General features: G+C 41.0%; 1 pseudogene; it reads right to left on the bottom strand.

Annotated features, from left to right (window-relative positions):
• Window positions 1–21249, bottom strand: part of LOC133660405 (sodium/potassium-transporting ATPase subunit alpha-3-like) — a 269256-nt pseudogene that overhangs the window by 211689 nt on the left and 36318 nt on the right.

The raw sequence follows: 21249 nt of genomic DNA, 5'->3' as shown, positions 1-21249 counted from the left end.
TTGGGCAAGATACTTTACCCACCTGCTCCTAGTGCCACCCACACTGGTTTAAGGCTATGTCTACACTAAGCCGGATAACCCCTTAAACAAATAATTATTTAGCCTAGGCCTCGTTTCAGCCACACTAAACTATCGTTTAAGGTTCCCCTCATCTGAAAATAATTTACAAGGGTAAACCCGCCATTTATTTCTTGAATCTCCGGCTCTTAGCGTTGTATGGACTCATTGATCGTTTACAAACTGAGTTCGGAGAGGAAGTGACGCCAGAAAGACCACGCCCCACACAGGAAGTGACATCAGAAAGAACGCGCCACAGCCAGCTTCATAACAACCCATTCGGTAACTCGGCGGCAACCACTAGAAAGATGGAGGCGAGTCATCCAGACATGCCCGTATTTCTCCGTCTTGTACATGTACAGGCGCTTTTGAAAATCACACATCAATATCTTAAGAGAAAGAAACGGGCAATTGCAGCTATTTGGGATACAACACATCTAAGACGGCAACATAGCAATGTTGAGCGACGGTTTTGGATAAGCCCTGGAAGAACGGCAGCCTGGTGGGATATGTTTGTCACCGAGTGTGTTGTGCCACAAGAACGGCAAGAGAACTTTCGAATGTCCAGGTCAGCTGTGATTCTACTTAGTGAAAAACGTTGTCCATTTGTCGAAGGAGAGACGACAATGCGGGCTCCCGTGGACAAGGGAGGACTACGAAATATACCAAATGCATTTGGACTGGCAAAGCAGACTATTACTAGTTATTGTCCGTGATGTACGTCTAGTTTTGTACTCCGTACCTATTGTGAAGCCATGAAGTGGTTGCGGCCGTCAAGTACGACCGCCAATTTCAGCCTACAAGCACAGTGTCCTGTTGTTGGTTGTTGTAAAATGTTCTTTATCACATTGTTTACTTTCAAACGTCCATTAAAGACATGATTCATGTATGATGGCTCAGGTGTGATTCACTACAAAAGTCTAACAGCTGCTGATGGTGAGGCAAGCAAGGTTTACTGTTAAAAGAAATGTGGCAATAGTCTACATTGAAACACAGGGTAAGGATACACTTCCAGGTGCATTTTTTCTCGCATGCGTACTAGGTCGCGTTGCACCGGCGGATGGCGGACGGAAGGGGTCTTAAACGGTGGCATTGTTGTGTGTGGACACAGATAAGGTTAGGTGGGATTTACCCTGGATAACCTTATCCGGCTTGGTGTAGGAGGGGCCTAAATGTAACTTAGATAATGGGTTTCACTATGTAAAGTGCTTTGAGTCATTAGAGAAAAGTGCTGTATAGATAGAAATCACTTCACTACATTTAAAAGTCGATGGAAAAATTAGAGCCAATAAATATGTGTACGCTTTATAATCTGACTAGTTGACTATTCGTTAAGATAGTCGTTGACTAGTCGACTATTAAAATAGTTGTTAGTTAGTTGCAACCCTGCCTGACATTGACTAAATGTCGTCAAAAAGCATGTTGTTCCAACACTAGATTTGAGTTGCTCAACGTCAGGAGCTAATTCAACAAGTACTCAACGTTGTTTCAATGTCTTGTGCCTACTGGGTGGGGAGAGCCTGCTGTCACTGAAGCAGATCGTCACCATGGCGATGAACATGTGAAGTAGCACAAAACATGCTACTCTGCATGCTTCCAGTGATTTTGTCAGCAGGCTTACTGCTAATAAAGTTCTGTTAAATCTCATTGGCAAACCAAAATGGCTGGCACCACAATTCTTTTATACCCTTATCCACCTCTTTCTCCCTCCAACCATTTCACTTCATCAATCAGTGTGTGTGTGTGTTTGCGTCTGCACGATCAGGGACCTGTTATTATGAATGCATTAAAATGCGAGCAAGGGGCTGCGTCCCTGACCGTGCAAAGTCAGCTGCAAAGGGCAACATTTTGACATGGCAGCACTTTTAAGTACAGACAAATGAGACACAGAGTCATGAATATGATTTTGCAGTATGTAACGGTGCCAAAGGGTCGCAGAACACCTTTTCACATGCAGAAAAAAAGGCTGTGGGGACGATATCATGCATGCACGACACACACTGCTAATTTGCAAGGGAAAAACACAGCAACGCCGTCCCTGGAGCAAATTGTCGCCACGGCAATAACCACGCAAGGTAGCACAAATCATGCAACTCTTGTCACCAGCCTTGCTGCTAACAAAGTTGTGTTCAGTGATATTCCCTAACCAAAATGGCTGCCGCTGCTATACCATTTCATAACCTCATCCATCTCTTTCTCCCTCCAACCCTTTTTCATTTCAATACATGCTTCTTCAGCTGGGGAACGGGGAGGTGGGGGAGGGGGCAGCAATCCCTTATCCCAATTCTTGGTCGCCACAGCAACAGAAGTCAGATGACCTTGCCTGAGACTGCTGAGTCAGACATCGAAGATCAGTGGAATATCAATATGGCTGTTATCATGCAAGAATGCAGTGTCTTACACACACATTTACAGGCAAGTGATGTGCATACATACCGAATGTACGCGTAAAGGCCGACAAGAAATTTGGTAAGTCTGTGACGTGAGGCATGAGTCAAAGCTGCAGATGAGTGCTGAATGTCATGAGGTCTCAGTCTCATGCGCTATTTGGGAAGCCTCAAGCGAGACTCAGAGCAAGAGAGTTATATTTATAAAAATACAGTACATTCCAATACAGAAACATGTGATGCTATCATACAGGGAGGATGTTCCATATTACGGTACTATGAAGCAGTGCACGTCTACACCACTGCACCACTAATACAATGTTTAATCAATACCTCATCAAAATGGTCGACTATCAAATAAATTATATTCTTGCCGTTTTTTAAGACTGTTCTCCTTTCTTCAAAGTCCTAGCCCTCTAACCTAAACATTTCCAACCTGCCACCAGAAAAAGTGCATCAAAATGCAGCACGGAAACAGGTTTGGGTTGTTGAAATGCAAATATTCTATTCACAGACACAGCAAATAGTTCAGCCAGGATTTTTGACTGGAATGCTTTGTGGTTGGACATCGCAAGCTTCAAATGGAACATTTACGACTTCCGAGCAGTGTTAAATGCAACACATCTTATGTCACCTCCTGGTACCCCAGCACCTCCAAAACCCTCAAATCTAGACTCCAAACATCCCAGAACAAGCTAGTCAGGTTGCTTCTAGACCTCCACGCCAGATCACACCTCACTCCTACCCACTTCTCCAAAGTGGGCTGGCTCATGGTGGAGGACAGAGTAAAACAACTTGCACTGAGCCTAGTAGTCTTTAAAATTCGCTATACCTCCCTGATACCGAAGTACATGTCATACTACTTCCATAACATAAATGACCGCCATAACCACAACACCAGGGGGAGCTCCACAAACCACATCAAACCCAGATTCCGATCTAACAAAGGTCCTAAAGGCCTACTGAAACCCACTACTACCGACCACGCAGTCTGATAGTTTATATATCAATGATGAAATCTTAACATTATAACACATGCCAATACGGCCGGGTTAACTTATAAAGTGACATTTTAAATTTGCAGCTAAACTTCCGGTTCGAAACGCCTCTGAGGATGACGTATGCGCGTGACGTAGCCCGGGGAACACGGGTATGCCTTCCACATTGAAGCCAATACGAAAAAGCTCTGTTTTCATTTCATAATTCCACAGTATTCTGGACATCTGTGTTCGTGAATCTGTTGCAATCATGTTCATTGCATTATGGAGAAAGAAGCTGAGCAAGCAAAGAAGAAAGTTGTCGGTGCGAAATGGACGTATTTTTCGAACGAAGTCAGCAACAACAGTACACAGCCGCCGCTTCTTTGTTTACATTCCCGAAAGATGCAGTCAAGATGGAAGAACTCGGATAACAGAGACTCTAACCAGGAGGACTTTTGACTTCGATACACAGACGCCTGTAGAGAACTGGGACAACACAGACTCTTACCAGGATTACTTTGATTTGGATGACAAAGACGCAGACGTGCTACTGTGAGTATGCAGCTTTGGCTTCTAAACATTTGATCGCTTGACCGTATGTGCGCAACTTTTTTTTGCGTATGTACGTAACTTTTTTTAAATATATAAGCTTTATGAACCTTGGGTTAGGTGAACGGTCTTTTGGGCTGAGTGATTGTGTGTGTTGATCAGGTGTTTGAATTGTATTGGCGTGTTTTATGGAGCTAGGAGCTAGCATAGGAGCTAGGAGTTAGCATAACAAAGACGTAGGTGTTTTTATGCAGGATTAATTTGTGTCATATTAAATATAAGCCTGGTTGTGTTGTGGCTAATAGAGTAAATATATGTCTTGTGTTTATTTACTGTTTTAGTCATTCCCAGCTGAATACCAGGTACCGTGAGTATGCAGCCTTGGCTGCTAAACATTTGATAGCTTGACCGTACGTGCGCGTCACGTACGTAACTTTTTAAAAATATATAAGCTTTATGAACCTTGGGTCAGGTGAACGGTCTTTTGGGCTGAGTGATTGTGTGTGTTGATCAGGTGTTTGAATTGTATTGGCGTGTTCTATGGAGCTAGGAGCTAGCATAGGAGCTAGGAGCTAGCATAACAAACACGCAGGTGTTTTTATGCAGGATTAATTTGTGGCATATTAAATATAAGCCTGGTTGTGTTGTGGCTAATAGAGTATATATATGTCTTGTGTTTATTTACTGTTGTAGTCATTCCCAGCTGAATATCAGGTCACCCCCGGCTCTCACAGCATCTTCCCTATCTGAATAGCTTCAACTCCCCACTAGTCCTTCACTTGCACTTTACTCATCCACAAATCTTTCATCCTCGCTCAAATTAATGGGGAAATTGTCGCTTTCTCGGTCCGAATCTCTCTCACTTCATGCGGCCATCATTGTAAACAATAGGGAACTTTGCGGGAATGTTCAATTGACTACGTCACGCTACTTCCGGTAGGGGCAAGCCTTTTTTTTATCAGATACCAAAAGTTGCAATCTTTATCGTCGTTGTTCTATACTAAATCCTTTCAGCAAAAATATGGCAATATCGCGAAATGATCAAGTATGACACATAGAATAGATCTGCTATCCCCGTTTAAATTAAAAAAATTCATTTCAGTAGGCCTTTAACTCATTCTCCTTCTATGCCACATCAATATGGAATGCACTCCCAACAGGTGAAAAAGAAAGTGCATCTCTATCCTCCTTCAAAACTGCACTAAAAGAACACCTCCAGGCAGCTACAACCCTAGCCTAACCCCCTCCCCCCACCACATCCCACCTCCCAGGATTGGAAATAATCAAATGTATATACTTGTTCTTATGCTTTCTGAGCTCACTATGTTCACCACTCGCTGTACATATCCTACGAAGTGAGACCTATACTGTTACAAGGTCCATTTCTCAGATGATATAATTGTTGATGACTGAAGTATGCTGACAGCAACCCAACCTAACCCTCCCGCCGCAACCCCCTCCACATCCCAGCCCCGGATTGTAAATAATGTAAATAATTCAATGTATATACTCTGATGATTAATTTGTGTGATGACTGTATTATGATGATAGTATATATTTGTACCATGAATTGATTAACGTGGACCCCGACTTAAACAAGTTGAAAAACTTATTCGGGTGTTACCATTTAGTGGTCAATTGTACGGAATATGTACTGTACTGTGCAATCTACTAATAAAAGTTTCAATCAATAAATCAATCAATCAATCAATCAATCAATCAATCAATCAATCAATCAATCAATCAATCAATCAATTAATCAATCAATCAGTCATTCTCCACTGGTCAGGAAAAGGCTTGCAAACGAATAAATGGACAAACAAACCTAACTACAGAAAAACCTCACTTTTAGGAGTTCTGAATATTATTTTTTTTTTACATTTAAAAACTTCCTTGTGATCTGCATAACAAAAAATGTTGGTTCCTTGGTAAAAATTTTGCATAAATTACGTTTTACAGACCGTCTTCTGACTGTCTCTTCAAGATACCCCATTTTGTGGGCGGTCTTATTTACATGGCTCCACTTCGATACATCCCAAATACACAAAACGGGTACCAACAAGTAAGACAAGTTGGTTCTGCATAATAGGTCCCACATAATAGTGCTTTCTGTCTCTCAGCTAATTGTTATGCTTTAAGTTGCAAGCAAACATTTGACATGCAAACATCCCTGCCATTATGCTGATGAAGCAAATGTCACAATGAACCTTGTCAAATCTGCCCAAAACTCTCTCTCTCTACTCGCAAGCATTTGCTTATAGCTGGAGATCAACCCAACTTTGTTTTCCCAACCATTGGAAAAAAGAATGCGAGTGTGAAGGGCAGGGCTGAGAAGAAGTGGATGATACTTATTGAATTATAAAAATCAATAATTAAAAACATGACCGATTGTCAAGTCGACATGGCGAAGCAGTACGAATCCCTGCTTGTCTGCACTGTGCTGAAGCAGAATGAGCCTAATACCAGCCAAGCATGTTAAAATGTACCCATAAAAATATAGAGAGGCTGCTGATGGTGTGTTTGACGAAGACGCAGCTGCAAGAAGATACCGTAGAAGTCCACTCTCCAAGGTAAATACTGTATATTATTATAACATTGCTTTATAAAACAACTATAGTTGTTAGTAGTACATTATATTGTATTGTTTTGTTTTTCATACAATATTTATCTAAATGTTAGTTTTGTAAAAGGCATGTTACATGTAAAACTTGTGCTGTTTTGAGGGCCAAGTACCGATTAAATTGATACCAATCCATTTCAATGGGTGACATTGATTTTAGATACAAGTGTTTTGAGTTAATAGTTCTAACACTTCTTACTGATGGAACTGTTACACTTACCCAGAATTAGACATGATGCAGTCCCATCTGAACGAACATAAGTCTGTCGTTCAGATGGGTAAGTTGCGATGAAACTAGTCCCTCTGTTTCAGCACATAGTATTCCTGCCTGAACCAGGTGTGGCTAACTAATAATGCACAAACAAACACAGTCATCCGCAAGATTAACAATTTTGTTTTATTTGCCATTAATCTTTCCCTTCGTACTAACAGCCTGCTAACAAATGTAGTGAATAAACAAACATGAACATGGCGCTTTGCAAGATTTACAGTTCTGATCGAGGATTTATTCTCTCTTTTTACCATTTTAATCAAGATAGAACCATTCCCTTTACCCAATATACAAAATGGTACAATACAGTCCCGACATCTTATATTATCCTGCGTGTGTCGGAAAGTAGCTTGCTAACACAACAAGTGTATGAACAAACACAAACACAAATATTAATTTCCGGACTATAAGGCGCACTTAAAATTAAAAAAAATTCTCAAAACTCGACAGTGCGCCTTATAACCCGGTGCGCCTAATGTACGGAATAATTCTGGTTTTGCTTACCGACTTCGAAGCGATTTGATGGTACATGGTGAAATGATAAGTGTGAACAGTAAATGGCAGTCAAACATAAGAGATGCGTGTAGACTGCAATATGATGGCAATATGACTCAAGTAAACAACACCAACATTTTATATGTTCCATTGAAAATATAGAACACTACACAGGGTGCTCAAAAATCCATCAAAATGTTTTAGAACGACTTTGGTAAGCTAAGAAGCTGCACCGCTTGATGGATTGTTGGTGCATTAAACATATGAGTATTATTATGGTAAGTCTTGGGCATGACGTTAAAGTGCATCTGGCAGTGGAGGCTCCTCTATGGGGTCTTGGGGCACTAGGAGGTTAACCCCTTTACTACTGTTACCCCAGGTGGCCCTTGGCAAAGGCCTAGTACCTGACTGCCCCCTAGTCAGGGATACGGTGAAGACCTCAACGGCGGATAGATTTAAGAACTACCACAACGGCTGCGATGGCGGATGAAGGCTGCAGCAGAAAAGGGTCCTCAGTCGTCTTGGACTCCATGCCACTGGACCCTGACCCGATTCTGTCAAGGATCGTGTGGTCTGTGCACCAGTCTCCCCACGTAAAACAAAGTCACGCACAGGCATCCTCCATAAAGGGATACACCCCTACCAGGAGGATCGTCATACTCGTTCGAGTGACCGCCGATGATGACATTATTATGGTGTGTGTGTATAAGGTAAGACATATCTACCATTTTGTTTCGCAATATTATTTTTATTATCTTGTGGTACCTGCTGATCTGTATTTGGGATCTGCATAAATCCTGAAAAATTGTGCGCGTCCGCCTTTGTAGTCCGTGACGGCGCCGTAGTCGATAAGCTTCTTGTAGTTCTCTATCTTCTTGTTATGGGACATTCATCCTCCGCTGTTGCCATTTCTAATATAAAGTAGTGTAAAGTTCTTACTTATATCTGTCAGTAAACTCGCCATGAAAGCGCTAAAACATACTGGTGTAGTGAGTTTACATTATTCACCCAAGGAACTTTAGTTATTAGAGATTTCCGGTTGGACGGTTTTTCACAAGACACATTTACGGCCTTGTTGTTGTTTTCCGGATGAGGAGATGCTGCTCCGTTATTGATTTAAGTAAAGTCTGAATGTCATTAAAACAGTTAGCTCCATCTTTTGACACTTCTTCCACTCCCGTCCTTGCACGCTACACCGCTACAACAAAGATGACGGGGAGAAGACGCTGCCGAAGGTGAGCCACGTAAATAAGACCGCCCACAAAGCGGCGCATCCTGAAGCGACTGTCAGAAAGCGGCTTGAAGATGATCTGTAAAACATCATCTATGCAACATTTTGACCAAAGAACCACCATTACATGTTATGTAGACCACAAGGAAGTGTTTTAAATTTAGAAAAATTGCACCTGGGGATAGGTTGATTGGCAACACTAAATTGGCCCCAGTGTGTGAATGTGAGTGTGAATGTTGTCTGTCTATCTGTGTTGGCCCTGTGATGAGGTGGCGACTTGTCCAGGGTGTACCCCGCCTTCCGCCAGAATGCAGCTGAGATAGGCTCCAGCACCCACCGCGACCCCGAAAGGGACAAGCGGTAGAAAATGGATGGATGGAATAATAAAATATGACTCCTTTAATGCGCCTTATGTATGAAAAAAGATTGAAAATAGACCATTCATCTGCAGTGCGCCATATGGTCGAGTGACCATATGGCGCACTGATACAGTAGGGCTTTATTTTTGATAGAGGAATGTATTTTCTCCCTTTAACTTTTCAACCAAAATAGAACCATTTGCACCCTGCAAAATCAAAAATGCAACAATCCCGACATCGGAAAGTAGCCTGCTTGCTAACACATCGAGTGGATAACAAACAAAAATATGTTATGGTGCGTTGCAAGATTTTAAGCTTTGACAAAGGAATATACAGTATTTTCTCTTTTTACTTTTTAAATCTAGACAACATTGAATCAAAAATGGTACAATCCTGACATCCTATATAATGTCAGTCCTTCTCAAATAGACGGCCAAATCTGATCATTTCAAAATCAGATTTTTTTCCAGTTGACTGTTTAGATTACAAGTGGAATGTGATCTTTATTAAACTTCAATATAAACGCACACAGGCCCCAAAGTGGCCCCAGTGAAGCCTCGCTGTCACTTGCATGCGCAGTGTCATGAAGTGAAAACAAAGGAAGTTGACTGGATTCCGTAAATGAACAAGGAAGTCCCTACTACACGAGTAGATATTCAGGAACGCCACAGATCAGCGTGTTCGTGGGTTTGTGTCGCCGCTGTTGTGAAGTGGAAGTTGGCAGACGGTGGAAAACAACTTAAGGAAGAGGAAGAAGAGAATTCCAAAAAGGAAAGTGATCGTGCTCCAGATGTTGTTTCTGCAATGTCCATTGAAATTAGAAAGGGATGTTTTGGATGCGGAGCCGCAGCCATGCCAAGAGGGTTGCTTGTGACCCTGGGGAAGATGCTTGATCAGTATCATGGAGTATCGGGCTTCGTACCCAACTTCTTAAAGCGGTGCACTGTAAAACGTTCTCATTGTAGCCATTAATCTTGACTTCCTCATTTTTAGTTATTAAAAACAATCTACACAAATTGTTGCATTCATTTTTGTTTTGTAGGCTGAAGTGATTTACATATTGTGCTCCTGGGTTAATGTTGTTGTTTAAATTGTATTTATTGATTTCATTGTATTTTTCAGTATCAAATGACTCAAGTTGGTCAAAAAATGTTTGTAGTTTATAGTTTATAAACCTGCTCAGTGGCCTTGTGGTTAGAGTGTCCGCCCTGAGATCGATAGGTCGCGAGTTCAAACCCCGGCCGAGTCATACCAAAGACTATAAAAATGGGACCCGTTACCTCCCTGGTTGGCACTCAGCATCAAGGGTTGGAATTGGGGGTTAAATCACCAAAAATGATTCCTGGGCGTGCCCACCGCTGCTGCTCACTGCTCCCCTCACCTCCCAGGGGGTGAACAAAGGGATGGGTCGAATGCAGAAGACAAATTTCACCACTTAAACAGACTTTTTTTTTTAATTGCAGGAAAATTGATGCACTTTAAATATTTTCTGTTACAGACTAAAACACAATGTTGATAAAGTTATTCTAAACTGTAAGTTGATTTATATTTATTTTATCTTTAATGTTAACCAGGGTACAACGTTACGCATAGACGTTATGGACAAATTATACTGTTTATAGTCGCGGCGGAGAGTAGGGGGCGGAGGCAAAATGTTTTCTTCTTCTTTGGGGCGGCATAACAGAAAATAATTGAGAAGCACTGCATTAAGCTATCCTGCGTGAAACTAAAAGTAGACTCCGAGCTAACACATCAAGTGGATGAACAAACAGAAATACTCTATGGCAGGGGTCCCCAACCTTTTTTGCACCAGAGACCGGCTTAATATAGGCATTATTTTCACGGACCGGCCTTCCATGTGTGGCAGATAAATATAGCAAATAAGTGCATGAAAAATGAATAGGTGAAAAACTAATTAGTGGAATTAGTGGGAGCCCGTGGCGTTTTCCCTTTGCAAAAAAGCTCTCCATACACTTTTGTTTTTTTACTCGTTTTTGCTCGTAGTAGGCTTTGTTTTGGCTTTAGTATCTGATGGGTTATAGGTGATACATCACACTCACGGACAAGAGCATGGCTATATAAGAGAGCTACAATTACTTGCCATTAGTTCCAATAGATTTCTGTGGGTTACTATTTCCATTCTAAAAGTTATGTATTCATATTTTGTGCTATATTTCATACGTAGATGCACTAATGTTGGCTTTTTTTGGTCCAATTTTCCATGCGTAAATACATCTGTTATTGCTAACTACTTGTATAATAGGACTACGTGCAATAACACCAGCACTTTAACTTACTAGGCCAAAGAAGATGTGTATTTTCTACCTTCAGCACAATTATTATATGCAACAATTTAGCACCTCTCCATCTGCCTTATGCACATTAACTCCTATGGTCACTTTGTTCTTGATCTACCCTGATCTTAGGTCATCCACCTAGCTAGATGGAACCTAGCTTTTGGCTACAATTTGGCACCTTTATATTTTATATGTTTATTATGTGCATTGTCCCATGTAACAAATATAGCAAATGGCAACTTTGTATCAGGAGTTGTATAATACATCTATGATCAAGTTTATTGGTGTGTATGGTGGGACTGGCAAAGTTAAGTATGAAGAAATGTAGTTGGTTATAAATTATTTTATGTCTCTGTGCGGCCCGGTAGCAAACATGTCACGGACCGGTGGCGGTCCCCGGACCGGTGGCGGTCCCCGGACCGGTGGTTGGGGACCACTGCTCTATGGCACTTTGCAAGATTTTTGGCTTTAATAGAGGAATTTATTTTCTTTTTACTTTTTAAATCTTGACAAACATTCCCTCCACCCCTAGATTCAAAAATAGTACTGTCAGGTTCAAACACTGATGACATCTATTAAACGAGACAAGAAGCAAGGAATTAAACAGAGACAGAATTAAATTTGGCTCAATTGAGGAGAAGACGTCTGGGCTGTACTCTTGTACAGTCTCCAGCACGCTCTGGCGAAAGATTGTACGCCACCTCTTATATTTGGACTTTCCCTGATTACATGGCAACAGCTGTTTCTGAGGGACAGGGGTCGTAAACAGCCATCGCCTTTGATTACAACAGTTCAAAAGAAAAGGTGGTAAACAGTTCACTTGAGGGGAGTCAGGCCCTGCTTCATCTCCGCTTTGTAGTTCTTGGGTCAAGACAATATCTTTCTGTTGATTACCGAAACATCACATACATTCAGGGTCACTCAGAAGAAAGGTTGACATCTTGGGTAATTTTGATAAAAACTTCTCTCCACTTTGGTAAGTCCTGTTTCAGCTTTATAAAATGCTCTTATAACCCCGACAACAGGGTTTTTCGTCGGTCTTCCGAAATTAAGTCTGCTCATGTGCAGTAGCATGGAATAGTCCATTGGGTGAGGAGGACAAGCCTTTTAATGTATTTTCAAGCGCAAGAATTAAGACAAAAAAATTTAGATTGTTTTGTTAAACGACGTGGCACAGTTGGGAGAGTGGCCGTGCCAGCAACCTGAGGGTTCCTGGTTCAATCTCCACCTTCTACCAACCTTGTCACGTCCGTTGTGTCCTTGAGCAAGACACTTCACCCTTGCTCCTGATGGGTCGTGGTTAGGGCCTTGCATGGCAGCTCCCGCCATCAGTGTGTGAATGTGTTTTGAATGTGGAAATAGTGTCAAAGCGCTTTGAGTACCTTGAAGGTAGAAAAGCGCTATACAAGTATAACCCATTTACCATTTACCATTACAATACATGAAAGAAAAAGAACACCTTCATGTTGCTTTCCATCCTACACAGTGGAGTTTTACAAGCCGTTTGATGGGTAGGATTAAAGACAGCTTTTGTCCTCTCGCCAGGAACTCAATGTAACACAAAGTGTTGTGATAACTTTGATACAATTATTCTAACAAGTACAGTCTCAATATCTTACGTTAATCTCCATGAACCAGGGAGTAGCTTGCTAAAGTTTGCACATGCAAACAAATACTTTTGATAGTTAACCTGAATGCCACCGCCTTTACTCATAAAACTAACTGTTTTGCCATCCTTCAGAAAAGAGAACGGAACCAACATGTCAAAAATGAGCATGTCACCACTTGTGTCGGCATACTTTTCATACAAATTGGGTGTAGGCAGTGCCAAGACTACTTTGTATGCTGGTGTGGGAGTCATCTGTGTGTGTGTGTGTGTGTGAAGGTGATCCGAGCTAATCCGGTTTTATAAATGTCTGACATAATCTGTGTTCCACTCACAAAGTCCAGAAAGGGGGTAGAAGCGAGAGGAAAAGGAAGGTATGGTAAGAAGAAAATGAGGTAGTGAAAGAGGGAAAAATGAGGGCTGAGATCTCCGGTAAAGATGATGGAGAGGCAGATAGGGTTAAGGAGGATCACAGAAATGAGGCGTGAGAAGGGCTGAAAGCAAAAAGGAGGATAAGGAATGAGGATGACGTTGGAAGAGGGTCAGGTGGGTGGTTATGGAAAATTCCTTTGGTGTTTTTGAGCGTGGTGCCACATGACTGTCAAGGAGTTTTTTGCCCAAAGAAGACAAAAAAGCAGGATATGACGTGTATAGTCAACATTACAGTCAACAGTTACACACACACACACACACACACACACACACACACACACACACACACACACACAAACCGACACACACATGCATACACACGCGCACACACCCAAGGGCGTTGGGACTCGAAGGCCTGAATCAGCAGAATCAAAGTTAACTTTCTGTAATGTTTCTGCTGTGTTGTGTTAAGATTTCTAAATCCTAAAAAAAAAACTAATATTGAAGTCCAGTAAAGGGCAGTGTCAAAAATGTCATCTTAAGGAGATAACTATAATTGTCGAGACGTGGTCTATAGGATGTTCGTTTTCCCGAGTTGCAAGGAAGGTTGGAGTGGACAAGACGTGCAGGTAAAGACATGATTTTATTTTAACACTAACAAAAGGTACAAAACTAAAGGCGTGCACAAAGGCGGAGAACAAACTTGACTAATGAAACAAAAAATAGCACTTGGGCAAAAAACTATGAACATGAAACAAATAAACACTTACTGTGACAAGAATATAGACAAAACTCACTTGGCATGGAACTATGGTAGCATGGGTAACATGGGCAGCAGAAATCAAACAGAGTTAATGTCGCCAGGCTGATTTCCTGGCAACTATCGGCTTAAATAGTCTTGAACATGATTAATGACAGGTGTGTGAGTCCAAATGAATCAGGTGCGTGACATGAGGACAAGTGAAAACTAATGGGTTGTCATGGAAAAAAAATAAACAAGAGTGCACAAAGAGTCCAAAAACAAAACCGCACATAACCAAAACAAAACATGATCACACAGACATGACAATTATTTGCAGATGATACAACTGCGTTTTGTTCGGGAGAGAACACACAAAAGGTAATACAAATAATAACAGAAGAACTTAACAAATTAAAAAGATGGTTTGACAAAAACAGACTATTTTTGAATCGCGGTAAAACTAAAAAATTGCTATTTGGTAGCAGTAAAAGGAAAAGTCAAACAAGTACAAATAGATGGATTAGATATTGAAAGGGTAAGAGAAAACACATTTTTGGGTGTAATAATAGATGATAAAATTAACTGGAAACCTCATGTAAAAAATATACAACATTAAGTGGCAAGAAACACATCAATAATGAATAAAGCAAAACATGTTCTGGACCAAAAATCACTTCATATTCTTTACTGCTCGCTAGTGTTACCATATCTGAGTTATTGTGCAGAAATATGGGGAAACAACTACAAATGTGCACTTCATTCACTAACGGTTTTACAAAAAAGATCAATTAGAATAATACATAATGTTGGATATAGAGAACATACAAACCCTTTATTTATTGAATCACAAATATTGAAATTCAACAATATGGTGAGTATGCAAACAGCTAAAATGATGTACAAAGCAAACTATAACCTGCTACCCAAGAATGTACAACAATTCTTCTCAACAAAAGAGGAGAAAAAAAATCTAATTTAAAACATTTGTATGCTCGTACAACACTTAAAACCTTCAGCATATCCGTATGTGGAATTAAATGATTGAATGGATTAACCAAAGAAATCAAACAAAGCACCAATAGTTTAAGAGACTACAAGTGTTCACAAAGTACACAGAACAATAATTATGAAGAACATCTTTAACCTTTTTTTTTTCTTTTGAGCTAAAGATTATTTATGTAATTAATATTGTTTTACTTACTATGGTATATTATTTATTTATTATTTGTTTATTAAATGGTAAATGATAAATGGTATATACTTGTATAGCGCTTTTCTACCTTCAAGGTACTCAAAGCGCTTTGACAGTATTTCCACATTCACCCATTCACACACACATTCACACACTGATGGCGGGAGCTGCCATGCAAGGCGCTAACCAGCAGCCATCAGGAGCAAGGGTGAAGTGTCTTGCCCAAGGACACAACGGACGTGACTAGGATGGTAGAAGGTGGGGATTGAACCCCAGTAACCAGCAACACTCCGATTGCTGACACGGCCACTCTACCAACTTCGCCACGCCGTCCCTATTCCCTGTTCTGTTATAGAGAACATCGAAATGGGATAAAATTGCTATGGTATATAAAAGGTGTAGGATCAAATAAGCTCAGCTTCTTCCTACTCCTTTTCGGACGTGCTGTAATGAAACAACTGGAAATATGTGATGCATGTAATTGTATCATATGCATGTTCCAAATAAACTGAACTGAACTGAACTAGAGGTTCATGAGTGTAGTAGACAACCACATTGTATGTCATTGGGCATCTTCTGTTCCAATAACAAAATCAGCTCAAACCATCAGCTATCTTTTGCATGACACCGATTGCATGCAAAAAGAAATGTCATAACTTTGTCCAAACTTACAAAATACCATTTTGGGCCATGATTTGATTGATATACAACTAGAATTGACACAAAGAATCGGAGAAGATATAAAGCAACCGACAATGAAAATAAACAAAACTATAGTACCCCACTTTAATGAGGAATGGATGCTGATATTACTTTTCAAGGCTTCTGATTGGCCAACACATTTAATTTCATGCAGACAAGAAATTCTTTTTAATGCCATTTTTTTTTTTTTTTTTTTTTTTTTTTTTTACCTCTGAGGCAGGAAAATATACATTTTCTAAAATATCAATGTATGGGTGGGCTTCTCCTTTGTCCATCCCTAGCTTTGCTGTTTAGATAATAGGCCATCCAACGCAAAAAGTACAAAACCAAATAAAACTGGGCCAAAAAAAGCATGATGTGAGAATATTGATAAAGATTAGTGATGGACGATATCCACACATTTTCTTTCCGATCTGATTCAGAGTAAATTTCAGGCTGGTATTGGCGATACCGACACTTTGTGCAAAGATACCTAATGTGTCTGATAAAATGTAATAAAGTAGTGTATTCCAAGAGTTGCTACTCTTCAATCACCTTCAAATGTTAAAAATCACAGAGCGAAACACTGAATGCGTAATCTTATTTATAAAATGTAGAGCAGGGCCATTCAAATAGCGGCTCGGGGGCCGAATCCGGGAATGACACCATACCGGCCCCGAAGTTCAGTTCAAAACTTGGGGGACAAAAATGTTTCCTAAAAACACTAGCGTGGTCCTGTTTTACAGAGGAACTTGGACCATTTGCTTTGCAGAAATCTTTTATTTATAGATCTGTATCGCTCTGGAATAACCTGCCTCAAATTCTCACCGGCATTGAAAGTAAACAGGTTTTTAAAAGGAAAGTAATATTTTATCTGAGTCTGTAAATTACTTTGCTTATTGATGATTTTTGTTTGGTTTTGTATTGTGTAGTTATAATTATATGGTAATTATTATTCTGTGACTGTAAATTGTTTGCTTGTTTTCTTATTGATGCTTTTATTTGTTTCTGTATTTGTGTAGTTATAATTCTATGTTTTTACTTGTAATTGTATTGAGTTTGTGGACCGCAGGAAGACTAGTGGGTTGTTGTGGCAACCAGCTTATGGGGATCCTTAATAAAAATCAAATCAAATCTTTGCATTGACATTTTAACCTTGCGAGCAAACAGAGAACACTGGGGTCCTAACTTGTGAATTACATAAGTGAGGCGTTCTTCAAAGCCCCCCTCACCTTCTTAGCAGCTACATTTTTTCCCCCGTAATAATCAGTTGTTCAACTTTTTTAGTTATACTAGTGGTGTTCCTCAAGGTTGCATTTGGGCTATTCAACTGTTGGCCCGCAAATTATGTTAAAAAAACTTGTGAGAGACTCACATTTTTGCAGCAGATTCTTAGAAACACCAGAGGACCTTGATAGAGATGATCTTTGACTAGTTTTTTTGCAGAAGTTTCTTAAAAACAGCAGAACACTCCTGTAACTGACAAAATAAATACACTAAAATCAAATGTTCACTGCAGATAATGCTGGTTCCTCGGAATATACAAAATAAGAGTTTTAGTGAAGGGAAAAGTCCGGCCCCAAAGTTCATAGCTTTCTGGAAATGTGGCCCTCAAAACAATAAACAGTTGTGTTCAAAAGTTTACATACACTTGTAAAGAACGTAATGTCATGGCTTTCTTGACTTTCCAATAATTTCTACAACTCTTATTTTTTTGTGATAGAGTGGTTGGAGCACATACTTGTTGGTCGCAAAAAACATTCATGAAGTTTGGTTCTTTTATGAATTTATTATGGGTCTAAAGAAAATGTGACCAAATCGGCTGGGTCAAAAGTATACGTACAGCAATGTTAATATTTGGTTACGTGTCCCTTGTCAAGTTTCACTGCAATGACCACAAACACATGTCAAAAGTGGTAAAGGAATGGCTAAATCAGGCTAGAATTAAGGTTTTAGAATTACCTTCCCAAAGTCCTGACTTAAACATGTGGACAATGCTGAAGAAACAAGTCCATGTCAGAAAACCAACAACTTTATCTGAACTGCACTAATTTTGTCAAGAGGAGTGGTCAAACATTCAAGCAGAAGCTTGTAGATGGCTACCAAAAGTGCCTTATTGCAGTGAAACTTGCCAAAGGACATGTAAGCAAATATTAACATTGCTGTATGTATACTTTTGACCCAGCAGATTTGGTCACATTTTCAGTAAACCCATAATAAATTCATAAAAGAACCAAACTTCATTAATGTTTTTTGTGACCAACAAGTATGTGCTCCAATCACTCCAAATAAGAGTTGTAGAAATAATTAGACACTCAAAACAGCCTTGACATTATGTTCTTTACAAGTGTATGTCAACTTTTGACCACGACTGTAGTTGAATATCTCTGATGTAGAGTCTCCAAACAGCCTATATTAAAAGGACACATACTGTACACTTTCTGACTCATTTTTTTTGCCAGTCATTTTCTTAAATAAACAAATGACAGACTGAAGGATTTAGCACTGCACAGTGTGCCTTTGCACTTGCACATTACGTACTTATCTAAGTGGAAGAAAAAGTAATACCCACCAATTGCCTTTAATTTTTGATCTCAATTATTTAGTTACTTTACACTGTGTTCCTTTTTGGCCCAAATAGCTTACAGTAGCACTATGCATAATCATAATACCAGGGCATCGAGTGAAGGTCATTTTGTACTCCCTCGTCCCAGGAAGAATGCTTTGCGGAAATCTTTTATTTATAGATCTGTATCGCTCTGGAATATCCTGCCTCGAATTCTCACCAGCATTGAAAGCAAACAGGTTTTTAAAAGGAAAGTAATATTTTATCTAAGTCTTTAAATTAGCTTGCTTGTTGATGATTTTTGTTTGGTTTTGTATTGTGTAGTTATATTTATTCAAATGTGCCAAGGTGAGGCTGGAGATGTCCCTCACTGACTCCCGGGACCCTGTAGTGAGAGCCGCCGCTCCTTGCCTCGTTACAGGGCGGAAGTGGACCCCAGTCACAGCTGTGCTACAGGCCAAATCAGCTTTGCTCCATCGTGACGTAGTGGGCCACGTCCAACAAGGCAGAGGAGGCTTTGGCCTTGGAACCGTAACTCCTCTCTGGCAAAAGGCATCTGCAACCGAACGTCGAACTATGGTTGTAGAGGAAGTGCGTCGTCAGGAGGAAACAGCCAGACGTTCCAAAGCTGCAACACAAGCCAAACAGGGCCGCTGGACAAGGTGGGAGGGTGTTGAAAGGAAAAAACTCACATGGAGCGAACTTTGGGGCATGGAATCCAACAGGCTGAGTTTCATTGTTCGAGCAACATATGATGCGCTACCATCTCCCATAAACCTGCAACAATGGTTTGGAAAGGACCCATCCTGTCCCCTGTGTACAACCCCAGCAACACTCAAGCACATAATGGTTGGCTGTAGAACCAGCCTCACTCAAGGCAGATATACGTGGAGACATAACCAGGTCCTCAGATGTCTAGCTGACAAACTTGAGTGCAGGAGGATATCCATCAACGCCCAACCCATCAACAACCAGGATGTGTGCCGACACCTACCAGCGTTTGTTCGGGAGGGGGAAAAGCTGAAGACAAGACCTTCAAATCCTGATCTAAGCCCGTTGAATGCAGCCAGGGACTGGCAGATGCGAGTCGACTTAGATCAGAGGCTAATTTTCCCCCCGGCGATCGCAACGACCACCCTGCGTCCAGACCTCGTCCTATGGTCTGAAACCTCCCATATTGTCTATATCATTGAACTGACAGTTCCGTGGGAGGATGCCATCGAAGAAGCATATGAACGCAAGAAGCTGCGGTACTCCAACCTTGCAGCTGAGGCACAGGACAGAGGCTGGAGGGTAAGGGTGCGCCCAGTGGAGGTGGGCTGTAGGGGCTTTGTAGCTAGCACAACAGCAAAGCTCCTTAGGGAGGTTGGAGTCAGGGGGCAGGCTCACAGACAGGCCATTAAAGAGCTGGCCAACACAGCAGAGAGGACGAGCCATTGGTTGTGGTTGAGGAGGAGTGACACCAGCTGGGCTGCTAAGGCTAACACCTAATGGGACACACACACCCAGGGATTTGATCACCCTGGGGTGGGCCCTTCCTCAGCAGAGGGTGTCTTGTGGTAAGCCGGGCCGAAACACCCCGTGACGCTGGGGCACACAACTGAAGATGTGTCCCAATGGTGGAAAAGCCTCCCAGCAGTGTCACCTAGCCTCACTTAGGTATGCGGTCAGGTGCAAGCCTGGCTCAGGGAGGAGGACGCCCCTGCCATGCAGAGTCCCCAGGGATTGTACCAACTAGTCCTTTCAACAAAAAAAAATAATTATATGGTAAATAATATTCTGTGACTGTAAATTGTTTGCTTTTTGATGCTTTTATTTGTTTCTGTATTGTGTAGTTATAATTATATGCTTTTACTTGTAATTGTATTGAGTTTGTGGACCCCAGGAAGACTAGTGGGTTGTTGTGGCAACCAGCTAATGGGGATCCTTAATAAAAATCAAATCAGATGGTTACTGATATGCAGTATCTCAAATAACTAAAATATCAAAAGTGTCGATATTTTGGTTCAAGAATCAACATTAGAGCATGAAGATCTGGTATCGATATTTCAGTATAGAGCTGCACATCACTTGTAAAGACGCTGACAGGACTTTTATTTTCACCCGTCAAATTACTGTGGCATCAATGGAACTGCTCAAATTGCACCGCACCGCCGATCTGGCCACCATCGTCCATGAACCAGGAAGCTAACTGCTTACTAACAGACATACAATATCTTAAATTTTCCAAATAATTTGGCCTCGACAGAGGTTGAAGGCGACTTCTTCTGAATGACATACTAAAACAACAATGTATATCCAATGGCGGCCTAAGACTGTAGCACGGTAATGTATATTAGTGCAAACCACAACAATAAACACAAATGGTAATAAGCTCAGGTAGAATTTCTGATGCAGATGTCATTAGATTTGCACCTCATGTTACGACCAGTTGAGAGGTAGTAGTAGTAGTAGTAGTAGTAGTGTAGAGGCCTACGTGCTATATACAGTAGGTCATGAATAACATAGTGGCCATGCTTCATCTGCTTCCCGCTCTCCCTGCTGACCCCTACACCCTCCTCTCCATGGTAGCTGTTCTTTCAGCACCGCCATCACTGCAGCAACGCGTCTTTTTCCCCGGCTTAACCTCAAATATGTTGCCGTAGCTCCATTTACATCTCAGCTACTCAGCTACAACCACGTCAACACATGCAAACAATATACTACGAAAGCAGCACACATGAAGTAAACCCTAGTCTTCCTAGTAGTGCAAGCTAACCAGCAGGAATCACAGTACTTACTTTTATTTTGTAGTGCGGAATGTCAGAAAAAGTTTGACCAAGTGAAATTATTAACTAACCTTAT

This window comes from Entelurus aequoreus, linkage group LG11 (genome assembly GCF_033978785.1).
Source record: "Entelurus aequoreus isolate RoL-2023_Sb linkage group LG11, RoL_Eaeq_v1.1, whole genome shotgun sequence".
Taxonomy (NCBI): domain Eukaryota; kingdom Metazoa; phylum Chordata; class Actinopteri; order Syngnathiformes; family Syngnathidae; genus Entelurus; species Entelurus aequoreus.
The sequence above is the reverse complement of the archived record's forward strand: the minus strand, read 5'-3'. Positions and strand labels throughout refer to the sequence as shown.